Genomic DNA, 13835 nt, shown 5'->3' on the forward strand with positions numbered 1-13835 from the left:
ATTCCAGTCAGCTAGAGAGATGGTCATCAAAAGTAGAGTGTAAGCAACACCAAGGCAGGAGTTTGTATACATTTTAACTACTACTGTAGCTCCAACAACTATAACAGCACCTGACACAGTATGCACTCAATAATGTCTGTTAGGTCACTGAAAGGTAAGAAGGTTGACAATTAGAGAAATTGAGTTACTTGTTTATGGCTTCTATGCTTATAAAATATATAGACCTTCTAGATATTATTTATCTTTAAAATAGTCTACTATTCATACATTTGTCTCCAAATGAGGAAAATTATAATTTACAGCTTAAGCTTTTCCCTATGTGCTTTCTTCTTTGAATATTAAGGCGTTTTTTTTTTGTTTTGTTTTGTTTTGTTTTGTTTGTCTTTATCTTGGGTATAACTATCTTACATTTCCATTAAAACTATCATTCCTAGCTGGTTAAGAAAATTCTAACACCAAAACAATTTCTGTAGCATTGACATGCTTGTAATACACATTCCTTTAGGTACAGGAAATAATTTTTAAAAACAAACAAGAAAAAATTACCTTGCCTTCTCTTTTTAAAAAAAATACATTTTATTGATTTTTTACAGAGAAGAAGGGAGAGGAATAGAGAGTTAGAAACATCGATCAGCTGCCTCCTTCAAACCCCCTACTGGGGATGTGCCTGCAACCAAAGTACATGCCCTTGACCGGAATAGAACCTGGGACCCTTCAGTCCACAGGCTGACGCTCTATCCACTGAACCAAACCAGTTAGGGTTTGCCTTCTCTTTTTGGAGAGGGGGAAATAGGCAACAAACAGATAAACAAAAAATATTTATTATAAATGACACATTAACCAGTTCAATGAATAAAACAAAATAGGGAAATATGATAGGGAGACAAGAGGAAGCTAAAGATAAGGAGAACCTCTCTGAAGTGCTAAGACTTGAATGATGACAAATACCCAGCTATGAGAGGATATATGAAAGACAGTACAAGAAGAAGAAACAGTGAGGGTAGGGCAAGAGTTTGGCTTTTAAGCGGATAGACATATTACCATTTCAGATGGGGCTCAGTACCCCAGATGGTAGATGTGGGGAAATTGAACTGGTAAGGGAAATGAGGAAAACATTGGATGCTTTTTTTTATTATTGAAATGGGAAGGCTTCCCATGGCTTTGTGTTAATGAGTGAAAAGGTCTGATTATAGTTATAAAAATCATTCTGGCTGCCATTGGGAGAGTGTCAAACTTGCCACCAGGATGACAAGCTGTGAGAAGGTTGTCTTCAGCAGTCGCCAACCTTTCAGACCTCACAGACCACCAGTGGCTCGCGGACCACCGGTTGGCAACCACTAAAATATTCCAGGCAAGAGTTAGTGGTAGAAATAATGTAATGTAGCCAGAGAGGCATTATATTTTAAAGATAAACTAGACAGCATTATTGGTGGGTTGGATATAGATAGGGTGTGAAGAAAGCTACCAGTGCTGAATCCAGATATGTGGCTGAGTAACTGGCTGGGGGTGATTCAGTAACAATGACAAAGGCACGAAATTACTGTGCAGCAGGTAAGCAAAAAGAATTAAGAGTTCTGTTTCAGCTATTTTAAGTTTGAAAAGTTATTAATGCCAAATGCATATTTATATTGCAAAGTAAGCAATAAGCATTGGAGGCATGGAGATGGATATGAATCTGGAGGCAGGAATAATTTTAGAAATAAAACTTACAAAGTCCTCGGTGTGTGTGTAGTATTTGAAACCATGAGACTAAATATGACCATGAAGAAAAGGACAGAAAAAAATAGTCTATGGGTTTTTTTAATTTTAAAAGCTGGTGCAGATGTCAAAGATCCAGAAACAGAAACTGGGAGTGTCCAGGGAAGTAGAATGGAAACCTGACAACCTATTATGGAATGAAAGTGTGTGTGTGTGTGTGAGAGAGAGAGAGAGAGAGAGAGAGAGAGAGAGAGAGAGAGAGAGAGAAAGAGAGAGAGGGGGAGGGAGAGAGAGAGAGAGAGAGAGAGAGAGAGAGAGAGAGAGAGAGAGAGAATGATGTTAGAAAATGTCAGTGGGATTTTTCCATTTCAACAAAAGGACGAATATGTGAGACTATCAGGTAGGTTAGAGTAATTAACCTTTTGAAAAGGAGTTCTTGGACAGGTTTTCTATATAAGGTGCATGGTTAGGTCACTCACAGCTTCACAGGAACAATGGCTTGGATGGAGACCTGAGTTCCATTATTCTGAGTCACACTGTAGCACAGAGCTAAGCCCTATTACTGAATTATACTCTTGATTTTCTCATTCACTGATTTCATTTGTTCAATAAATTGCCATTTCGGGAATGCTATGTTGTCACGAGACTATACATCCCCAGATACTCAAATTCTACAAGAGGAAGCTCTAATGCTGAAAACTTACCAGAAGAAAAGTTAAGAGATAAATACCACATCAGTATCAATACATTAATGACTGCCATTTACTGAGTGCTTACTAGGAACTGGCCAAACAATAAGCCCCTGTTTATTTCTTGCTGTCAACAATGCCATGGCGTGGACACTTATTATCCACCTTGCACAAATGAGGGGTTGGGGAGTAATTTGCTGTGTCACTCAGTTGGCACAATCTCCGAACACAAAGTGCTCTGTTAAAAAGGGGGGTATTTCTATTAGCAGAGGATATCAGGGGAAGTCTCTAGGAGATCATAGCCTTTGATTTGTTCCTTGCAATATGGATATATTTGGAATAAGAGAGGGGCAACATGAGCAAAGATGGAGGTGATGTTCAAAGGACTTTATATGAAATGATAACATAATGATTTTGGCTGGAATGTAAGTGGGGAAAGACATGAGTAAGAGTAAAGATTCAACACATGTAATAAGGCCCAAATGCATTTAACATAAACATCCTACCTAATAAAAGACAAAAAGGGTAATTAACTGTACCTCCACTACGCTTCCCATTGGCTAATCAGTGAGATATGCAAATTAACTGCCAACAATGATGGCGGCTGGCAGCCATGCAGCTGAAGCGAGCAGGAGGCTTGCTTGCTCCAGTGATGGAGGAAGCCAAGGTTCCCCACCTGCCGCGGCCTGCTCTAAGCTCCGAAAGCAACAGCTACAAAAGCAACAAAGTTTCAATTATAGAAGCCAAACAAACCCCAGATACCTGCTTTCAGCCAGCCTGGGCCTCAGAGCTGGGAGCACCAGTGACAGCAACAAAGTTTCAATTATAGAAGGTAAATAATAAATCCCAGAATAAAAAGAAAAAAGAAAAAAAGGAGAGGCTGGGAGCTTCAGTCGCCGGCCTGCCTGAAAACGGCCCTCAGCCCCTCAGCCAGAATGGCCAGGCACCCCAGTGGGGGCCCCCACCCTGAAGGGGGTGTGGCCAGCCTGAAAACAGCCATCAGCCCCTCATCCAGGCTGGCCAGGCACTCCAGTGGGGACCCCCACCCTGAAGAGGGTGTGACCAGCTGCAAACAGCCATCAGCCCCTCACCCATGCTGGCCAGGCACCCAAGCAAGACCCCCACCCTGATCTGGGACACCCTTCAGGGCACACCAGGCGGCCCCCACCTGTGCACCAGGCCTCTATCCTATATAGTAAAAGGGTAATATGCAAACTGACCCTAACAGCAGAAAGACTGGGAATGACTGGTCACTATGACACACACTGACCACCAGGGGGCAGACGCTCAATGCAGGAGCTGCCCTCTGGTGGTCAGGGCGCTCTCACTGGGGGGAGCTCTGCTCAGCCACAAGCCAGGCTGACGGCTGCCAGTACAGCAGTGGTGGTGGGAGCCTCTCCTGCCTCCTCAGCAGCCCTAAGGATGTCCAACTGAAGCTTAGGTCTGCTCCCCGCTGGCAAGTGGACATTCCCCGAGGGCTGCTGGGCTGCCAGAGGGATGTTTGATTGCCAGCTTAGGCCCAATCCCCCAGGGAGCAGGCCTAAGCCAGCAGGTGGTCATCCCCTGAGGGGTCCCAGACTGCAAGAGGGCACAGGCCAGGCTGAGGGACCTCCCCCTCCCACGAGTGCACAAATTTTTGTGCACTGGGCCTCTAGTTTAACATAAAAATCTTAGCTAGGACATAAGAGAAATGAAGTAAACCATAAGTATGTTGCAAGGTAACATTTTTAGAAATCCTAATTAATGTGTGTGTGTGTTTATTTTTTAACTCCCCCCCCCCACCCCTTCCTGCTGCTTTTTCTATCCTTTTCCATTTCATGCTTTCAAGAACTTGGCTTTTTTTTTTTTTTTTTTTTCCAAAATCTTAGGTCCTAGAGTGGAGTCGGGAGAGGATTTGGGGAACAGATAGTATGTCCCATTCAGTCATGAAAAGGCAATAACTTTTCCTGGACAGAGAGTACATTCCTCCCAAACCAGTGAAGGAGGGAGGTGAGGCAGGGAGAGGAGGCGGGCACAGAGACTGACAGCTGTTCTTAGGGCATGCCAAGATCTCAAATAGGAAATCCTATCTCTGTCAGAGGGTCCATGGGCAGGGCCTAGCAGAGGATGAGAGGCAACCTAACAGGACAGTCAAGTGTGGCCCAACAAATAAATAATAACAGAAAGGGGGCATCTGGATCTAAAATGTTATGTTGGCTTTGAATTTGGACATTGAGATAGAAGACTCAAGGTTTAGGTGCCCAAATAACTGTCAATAGAGGCCTTGGATAGAGGCAGCGGTGAGGGGATGGAGAGGTGAAAGTCTAGGAAGACGGATAATCAAGATTCTTACATCCTAGCACGATGTGGCAGGGGACTTGAACGTAAAATAGTTATAGAAAATAAAGCTGTATTTCTTGAACATCTGAATTCGGTAACTGATTCATGTCAGCTGTTTCTGATTATTAAGACTTGTATTAGTTAGGCTAGATCAGTTGTCTGCAAACTGTGGCTCGTAAGCCACATGCGGCTCTTTGGCCCCTTGAGTGTGGCTCTGCCACAAAATACCGACTTTTGCGCATGGGCCACAAAGTTTCAATCGCACTATATGTGCGCACCCACACATGGTATTTTGTGGAAGAGCCACACTCAAGGGGCCAAAGAGCCGTATGTGGCTCATGAGCCGCAGTTTGCCGACCACTGGGCTAGATGAATATTGGCCGTGGCAGGAAAGAAACCCAGAAATCTCAGCGACTCGACATAAGAAAAATAATTTTTTCTCTCTCATGAGAATCTAACATGATTGAGTAACCTTCCCCATCTTGTAGTTATACCACTGGAAACATGAAAACCATGGACTTCTTTTCCCTGGTACTGAAGGGAAGAAGTAGCTGGAGAAAGCACACTAGTTCTTTCACTGCTCCAGCCTGAAAGAGACACATTATTTCCATCCACTAATCCTTATCCTGAACTGTCATATGGTTGCAAACCAGCTGAATGAAGGGACAGGGACAGGGAGAAATACAGAGCAGCACATAGGTATTTGGTGAGTGCCAACCATTTATCACCCACAGGCCCATGTAGCTGGCTGGACAAAGGAGAAATTCTATTTTGCCTTCTTCATTGTAAATAATTCCCTTCTTCTAGGTAAGTGCTATTTTTATTCCTGGTGTAGAAGGACTCTTGAATCCATGATTATTGCTTTTTGGACTCAGAGGGTCCCCCAAACTTCATTTGTAGGATCAAGGCAATGTTTAATTGCCTTCCCTCTCCTTTTTCTGCCTTCTTTCTCTAGAAAAGTTATGATGAATGAAACAGGGTTAAGTGTTTGATTTAAAGGAAAACCTCATTAATTGCATTTCAAAATTGGTATTCAAATTTAAAATCCAGAGCTATTTAATAATTGTCCCAACAATTCAATGGCACATTGATTTTAGTCTGTCATTTGGACCAACAATTGAATTGAATTATAGTAAATCAACAGTTTGATTTCTATGAACTTCATACCACTACTAGAAAATGCCTTCAAAGGGAATGTACTATCCTATCTAATAAAAGGGTAATATGCAAATTAATCATCACTCCATCACAAAGATGGCGGTGCCCATAGCCACAAGATGGTGGTGCCTAGTCATCTCAGTCCCACTGGAGTCCCCCAGTCCAGGGGGAGTGGCTGCTGAGAGCAGGCAGCATGAGTGGCCTGGTGGAATGCTTGCTTCATCACTGCAGCAATGAGGCAAGCATTCCACCCAGGTCACAGAGTGCCTCTGGGCAGTGGACACGGAGCAGCCGGGAGGGTTTGGGGGTGGGGAACACTTGCATCATTGCCCCGGCGATGAGGCAAGCATTCTGCGCCCTGCTGCGGTGGACCTCTGGCCAGGCTGGGCATGGAACACTTGCATCATTGCAGGTCGGGCTGAGGGACCTCCCCACCCTCCCCCCCCCCCATCCCGCACCCTGTGCACAAATTTCATGCACTGGGCCTCTAGTTATAGTATAAAGATGTTACTTAGGATTATCCCCTAAGGAGTAAAACAAGGATCATTTCAGAGACTATAAAACATAGACCATTCTCTTGGTATCTTCAATCTATTTTCATACTCTGCAGGTATCCTCTGTAACCACAGAGGCACACAAAGACTCTCAGAGAGTCCTGTAATGCTGGATTCTCCATCTGTCTTGATAATTCCATCTTGTTAAACTCACTTGATATTAGATTAAAATTTCTCACCAAACAGTGTGTTACACCTGAGGAAATAGGATACTATAGGATTCACATTTGGACCTAAAAAGTGTTAAGTTCCCAGTTGATTTGTCAGTGACTCAATTCAATGACACCTACTGGTGTCTTTTTAAAAATCTTATAATATAGGTTCTTATTTAGTGTGCAATATAGGAAGAATATTGTATTAACTTTTTTATTTGATGGCAGAATTCTTCACCAATGACACCAATATATGTAAATGAACATCTGAATTCTCTTCTTAACATATTGCTATTTCAGACTTCAGTTAGAATAAGAATGAGAGAGACTGAAAAAAAAACCCCACACAATTTAAGATTATAAATTGTTACTTTTTTTTCTGCACTAATGGTGAAAGTTATTGCCCCACTTTTGATTTTAGAAAAAAATCTTTATGTTAACTACTAAATGGTTTTCATTTATCATATCAGAGGATTTGGCATATAGATCTGGATGGTTTATTGTGCTGTTTGCTGCTGATAAATCTACAACACGGCAACTGTCACCATTTCCCTCAAAATCATTTTCTATATGCTGAGTGTCTTGCTTTGAAATAGTTATCTTGTACAAGTTTTTCATAGCTAAACTGAGCTCATTTGAGTATTAAGTAAAGGTATTTGTAAGCTTACTCTGGGATATCAGCTTAAATTTCTTTGTCTCATATGCATTATTCTTTGGCCACACAGAATTATTACACTTTTTAGGAATATCCCCCAAGTGACCTCTTTCTCTTTCAGAAGAGGTGCCTTTCCCAGGATGGCCATGCCTGGCTACGCACATACTCATCCCCTTTCTCCCTACTGCCCAGGTCTCAGGCATATTCTCACACAGTGTTTATAAGCAGGGAGTAGGGAAGAACTTTCTTCTGAGGGTACTCTTGTTTGTGTTCCACTCTTGCTTATATCCTGATGTTCTCTCCCATGCCTGGGTCATTTCTACCTGTCTCTTTGCTCAGATATAGAATCCAAATCTGGGTCTGCTTGATTTACACACTTCCTCCTAATTATATATGAAAAGCATTTGTGATATTCCCACTTTCCAATTTATGCTACAGATCAGTGATGGCGAACCTTTTGAGCTCGGTGTGTCAGCATTTTGAAAAACCCTAACTTAACTCTGGTGCTGTGTCACATATAGAAGTTTTTTGATATTTGCAACCATAGTAAAACAAAGACTTATATTTTTGATATTTATTTTATATATTTAAATGCCATTTAAGAAAGAAAAATCAAACAAAAAAAATGAGTCCGCGTGTCACCTCTGACATGTGTGTCATAGGTTCGCCATCACTGCTATAGATATTGGTTGTGACTGTTTTTATCTACTTTGTTCTTCTTTTTTTGTATATAGACGGATTTTGGAGAATGTGTGTCATCTCTTCTAACCACCTACCTCCTACTCATCTTTTGTATCTGAAAATAACTATTATTTCAGGATGCCTTCTCTCTCTTGTTCTCGTGTGTGCCTAGAGCATTCATCACAGCGCTTACTGTACTGTTCCATAACCACCTTTTAACTTCTCCGTAATCTCCTTCCCACAGTTAGCTTTGAGGAGTTTTTTCATGGTCATTCTTTCATCCTCTCTGTTCGACACGGGGGTCAACAGCTATTAGACCCTCAATACCTACTTCTTGAGTGAATTCCTGTATTATTTCTCAAGGAGGAACCAAGAGCAGGGCAGTCTGTCTCTGCTAGAGAATAAGGGATGCATATCTGCAGGTAATTTCAATACAGTAAAAATACCAACCCAAAGTCTATCTACTCTTTATTATTGCCATCTGTCAATATTTGTAAATAATGTCATGATAAAACACTTCTCTCTGTTGGGGCTGATGTCTTTTTCTCTGGGGTGTTCGGCTTTATTTCCATAGTCAGAAAAGAGATACATTTTGGTATAGCCTAACTCTCAGCCTTCTGCCATCTCCTTTCCAAGAGTCCTTTTCTTCTAGAAAATATTTTTTAAAAAGACCATTTTATTTTATAGTTCTAGGGTACACATGAAATATTACTTCAGCCCTGGCCGGTGTTGGTTGAGTGTTGTCCCATGCACTCAGAGATCACTAGTTCAATTCCTGGTCAGGTCAAACACCCGGGTTGTGGGCTCGATCCCCAGCAGGGGGTTTGCAGGAGGCAGCTGATTAATGTTTCTTTCTCATTGATGTTTCTCTCTCTCTCACCCTCTCTCTGTAAAAATCAATAAGAACATGTTTTGTTTTGTTCTGTTTTTAAAAGGAAATATTACTCCATCGTCTTCTGGTCCTCCCTCACTGTTTTCAGCCTATGACAAGCTCACATTGCTGCGAGTTATTTCCTAAAACTCCTGGACTTAATCACCTCAGAAGAAGAGAGGTATGTGAAGGTGTGCCACATCTCCCTGTACTGCTGACCAAGATGGCCTTAAGGTTTCCCTCAGCATGACTAAACTTTAGAATGACTTCCTGACTCTAGGCACCTGATCTCCCTTTTCGTAGAGCATTTAATTAAATAAAAACAAAAAGCTTGTAATTGTAAGCAATTATAAATTCTTCTTCTGCCTCTTTGAGGTGTACGTCTTCTATAACCTAGGAATTTTTTTTTTGAAGGACCTGGAAGCCATTTCTTTGAAATGTAATCATCAAGAAAGATAGAACTGCCTGGTGGTCATGGCTCAGTGGTTGAGTGTCGAGCTATGAACCAAGAGGTCATGGTTTGATTCCCGGTCAGGCTACATGTCTGTGTTGCGGGCTTGATTCCCCAGTGTGGGCCATGCAGGAGAAAGTTGATCAATGATTCTCTCTCATCATGTTTCCATCTCTCTCTCCTCACTTCCTCTCTGAAATCAATAAAGATATATTTTTTAAAAAGAAAGATAGAACTCTTGTGAGCGGGTAGGAACTTGACTTCAATAAGCACCTATTAGCAAATACAGAAGCCCTAATCAGGTTGATCAACCTCCCGGCTAATGTCTCCCAGCACTTACCCACTAGCTCACCCCAGTGCTTCAAAACTGACCTGCCTTTTGTTTCAATTTAATCTCTCTTCCTGTTCCAATACTCTTTCTCCCATATTGCAAGAGTCTTGAATAAAGTCTTTCTTGCCTGTTTAACCAGTCCAGTGCAATTTTTCTTTACACTCTCCTAACTTTTCTCTACTAAAACACAATTAAAGCAATTTTAGTTTAAGGATAATCCAAATGTCAACAAACAAAAGAAACACTATATATATAAATATATAAACTATCCCTAAATAGGACTTTCTTAATAATTTAAGAAAAAGTCATCTTCATAATCCCACAGAAGTGATCACTTCACTTTACAACTTTACTCTCCTGTGTCCAGGTATGCATTAAGACACAAAAATGAGCCCTGGCCAGTGTTTCTCGGTGATTAGAGTGTGGGCCCATGCACAGAAGGGTCATGGGATTGATTCCCAGGCAAGGGCATGTACCTGGGTTGCAGGTTTAAGCCCCATCTGGTTGGGGTGCCTGGGGGAAGCAACCAATCAATGTGTTTCTCTCTTCTCTCCCTCCCTCCTTCCCTTCCTTCCACTCTCTCTAAAAAATTAATGGACAAACAACAGTGTGGAGGGGGCATGAGCAGGGTGGAGGGGGTTAATGGGGAAAAAAGGAGGACATGTGCAATACTTTAAACAATATAGTTTAAAATAAAAAGGCAAAAATATCCCCTGGTGCAGATTAACAAGGCAAAACAAACAAAAATAAATGAAATGACAACAACAAATAACAAAAACCTCTTCATGCATTGACTTGAGGTTTACGGTTGTTTTTCTTTTCCTCCTTTTGGGAGACTTCACCATTTAGCCTCAAGAATTGTTCTTCCTTTAGTAAGCTACCCAGCTCCCTTCCCACACCCACCATTAGCAAATGGCATATTTCTCCATGTTGGAATGTTCAGTTGGTCATGCTCTGGCACTCTAGGAAAAGCCTGGAAACATAAGCACATATAAAACTGTCCGGGGGGGACACTACAAGTCAACTCCTCTTAGAGTTTTCACCACCCTTATGAGTTTCATACATGCTTATTTATTCCCCAAGTAAGTACAAGGTAACTGCTGAATCTTACAACCAAACACATTTCCTGAGGGACAAGCATTTATTCCCAGAGACAGTACATTCTAAACCCACAAGGAGGAAGAGAAACACTATATTCTTAGAATAACCTCCATAATTTAGAAAACTGCCACTTTCACAAAAAAGTCATATTGTTACATTATCATGTATACCACTGTTAATTATTTTCCTATTTTTTCTGTCTCAGACACTTTGTGCCTCTTTGGGTGGCCAAGAATAAGAAAGATATACATCCTAGAATCAAAGAGCAACTCCCTTTGCTACCCAAAGAGTTGAATGCAGTTTCGGCAGCCTATTTGTAATTCCTGGATTCAATTTTTAGCTGATGGCCATCTTCACTTTTTAGAGAGAGAAAAGTGTTTATTATTCTAGCTAAGACACACACACACACACACACACACACAGAAATGGTTGGGTAAGAATTAAGCAGACGTTTACTTTTAACCATGAGATAGAAAAGAATGTTTCTAGATTTTATCTAAGATCTGGTGTTACAGCTTGTTTATTTCTGTACCTTTCCTAATGCCTATTACATGATTTTAGCCCATCTGACTTATATGAAATATCAGGGCCTGGGACCAGGAGAGGAAAATTGTATTTTACTAACAAGCACATTCTGATACAAGTACATCTATTGTCACTATGCTAAAATGACTTTGGGATTTCAAAACTGACTTTGGAGAATGAGAGGTCTTATTCCCAAGAAACAGATATCTTTCTGGTACTCACTACTTGTGCATTTTTATGTGTGTTTTGGTTTTCAGAATGGAAATTAATGGATACTGGTAAAATTGGCCAAACAAATATAAATGGATGAGCAGCATTTTTTATGACTTTCTTTGTTTCTTCAGAGGACAGAATTATGATAGCAGTTTCAAATAGTGCACTTAACTTTTAATAAGATCTCTTAGTTCTTAATCCAACTGTTCTTGTTGTTAGAGAGTAGAATTCAAGTGCAAAATGTTAGTTCTAGCCACTGATGATATTTGGTTGTCTGCGAGGTGTACCCAGTTTAGATTTGATTAGCTTGATTTATTCAGACTAATTTAAAATCTAAATAGTTTTATATTGTTTATGCAAATAGAAGTACTGCCACGATCACCTGATTTTCCTTCCAGATTAAATAAAACATCTATAATCTAAAGACCTGAAAGCCTAAATTACGTCTGGAAACTATAGTGTTTATTTGTTCTCAGGAGACTAATTGGTAAGTATTGAGAATGTTGCCTGAGGGGTACTCAGTCACCTAATACCATGTCTGGCTCTAGGATATAGAGGATATATTTAATAATAGAAACAGGGGCATAGTCTTTATATAGCCCACTGAAGATTTCTTAATTTATTCAAATGTAATTACAATTACTTGTGTTTGTGATGGTAATTTTGGGATTACCTGGAGAATATCATCATCTTGGAAGATTGTCACTTTCAAAAAATTCATTTTGGAATCCTACTTTAGTATCTCAGTCAAAAAAACAACAACAAACAAAGTAAAAAATGTTCTCTGCTACTATCAGAGCCATATTTTCATGAGTCTCTAATTTGATAGAATTAAGAGTGAACAATGTTATGATTCCATTTCTATTATTTACTAATCTTGTGACCTTAGTCTGGGATGGTTAGCTGGAAAACGAGAGTGTTGGATTAGATGATGTGGTAAACATTCCTAGTGCTGGCTAATATTTCTGCCTGTTGCACCATTCCAAAATACAATTACGTCCCTTTGAAGTCGAGTGGCACTATCTCTGACTTTTTGGAGTAATGACACGAGAGCTAAAAGGACATATGTCAATTTTGGTCCATCCTATTCTCCCCTTGCATAGCACATACTGAGGTAGAAGTGCCCCAGTATTGAAGGTACATGAAATACTAAGTCACTTTATGGGGGTAGCTGTGATGGGGAATTGTCTCAGCTTTGCTTGAATGGTTAACTTTCACTGTGTTAAGCAATGAGATTCTCCAGTAACTTGTTACCACAGCATTACCTACCATTCTAATTAATGTAGATGATTTCTAAATTGTCTCTCACTGCTATGACTTTGTGATCCACAATCAAGTATGCATGCTGAAACTGCCACAAAATAATTAAGGAAGACAATTAACTCATAAGGCCAATAAAATAAAACACATGTTATTAGATACAGAATTTGGAACACTTCACAAATAGCAGTCACATCTACTGTACATTTTATGATGATATATATGTACAGTGTCTGTGAATTTTACCAGTAGGCTTTCTATGTTGCAATTATTTCATAATTTTTTCTCTAGCAAAGAGTTGCTTAAATTAGAACTTAAAATAGATAAACAGTGTCCAACAAGTTTAGCATGAACAGTGGAATTTAGCCCACCTTGAATACTTCTTTACATGTAAATGTCATAATGACAGTATCTATGAGCAGCAGATTTGGTTTTGGTCTTATGAAAGATGGATATGATATGGAATGGAGAAGGTTACTAGCTTCATGGTGATAGTCAGCTATCTGCTACATTGTCCATCAATAGGTCAGGGTTGTCAGCTTTTTAGGCCTAGTCATATTTCCTTCAAGTTAGAGTTTAAAAAATATGATCTAATTCATGTTATTATTAAGTTATTAAAATATTCTTTGAAGTTATTTGAGCACTTATTAGGGTTTTAATCTTATATTTAGAAGTATTGCACCTTGATCCATGGATTTTTAAAATATGACACACATTCCACTTTTTAAATAAGCTGTTCATTTTTACAGTCTTTGAGCTGAAACCTTCCTGACCAAAAAAACAAAAACAAAAAAACAACAACAAGAGTTTAAGTATATTAATCTATTTAATATTTATTTTACTATGTGAATTTCTTTTTTTGTGTGAGATGCTAGGAGACTATATATCTCAGTATTTCTCTCCAAGGAACACATTCATGTGAATTTAGAATATATGTAAAAGCTCCAGAAGTAAAAGTCTTTCATAATAAGATATTTAGTTTTGCTCAAATGTTATTTCACTTCAGTGAAAGTGGGATTAATTTTCCCACAGTAGTAAGCAATAATATAAAGAAATACAAGTAATCTTAATCCTATACTAGTCTTTCTGCTGTTTTATTTTTCCTTCATGATTATTCCTTAGATAATTGTTAAATTACTATTGATCTTTTATATATAAAGATTATAACACCAAGCTT

This window comes from Myotis nattereri, assembly GCF_964212035.1.
Source record: "Myotis nattereri genome assembly, chromosome: 12".
In the NCBI taxonomy this organism is placed as follows: domain Eukaryota; kingdom Metazoa; phylum Chordata; class Mammalia; order Chiroptera; family Vespertilionidae; genus Myotis; species Myotis nattereri.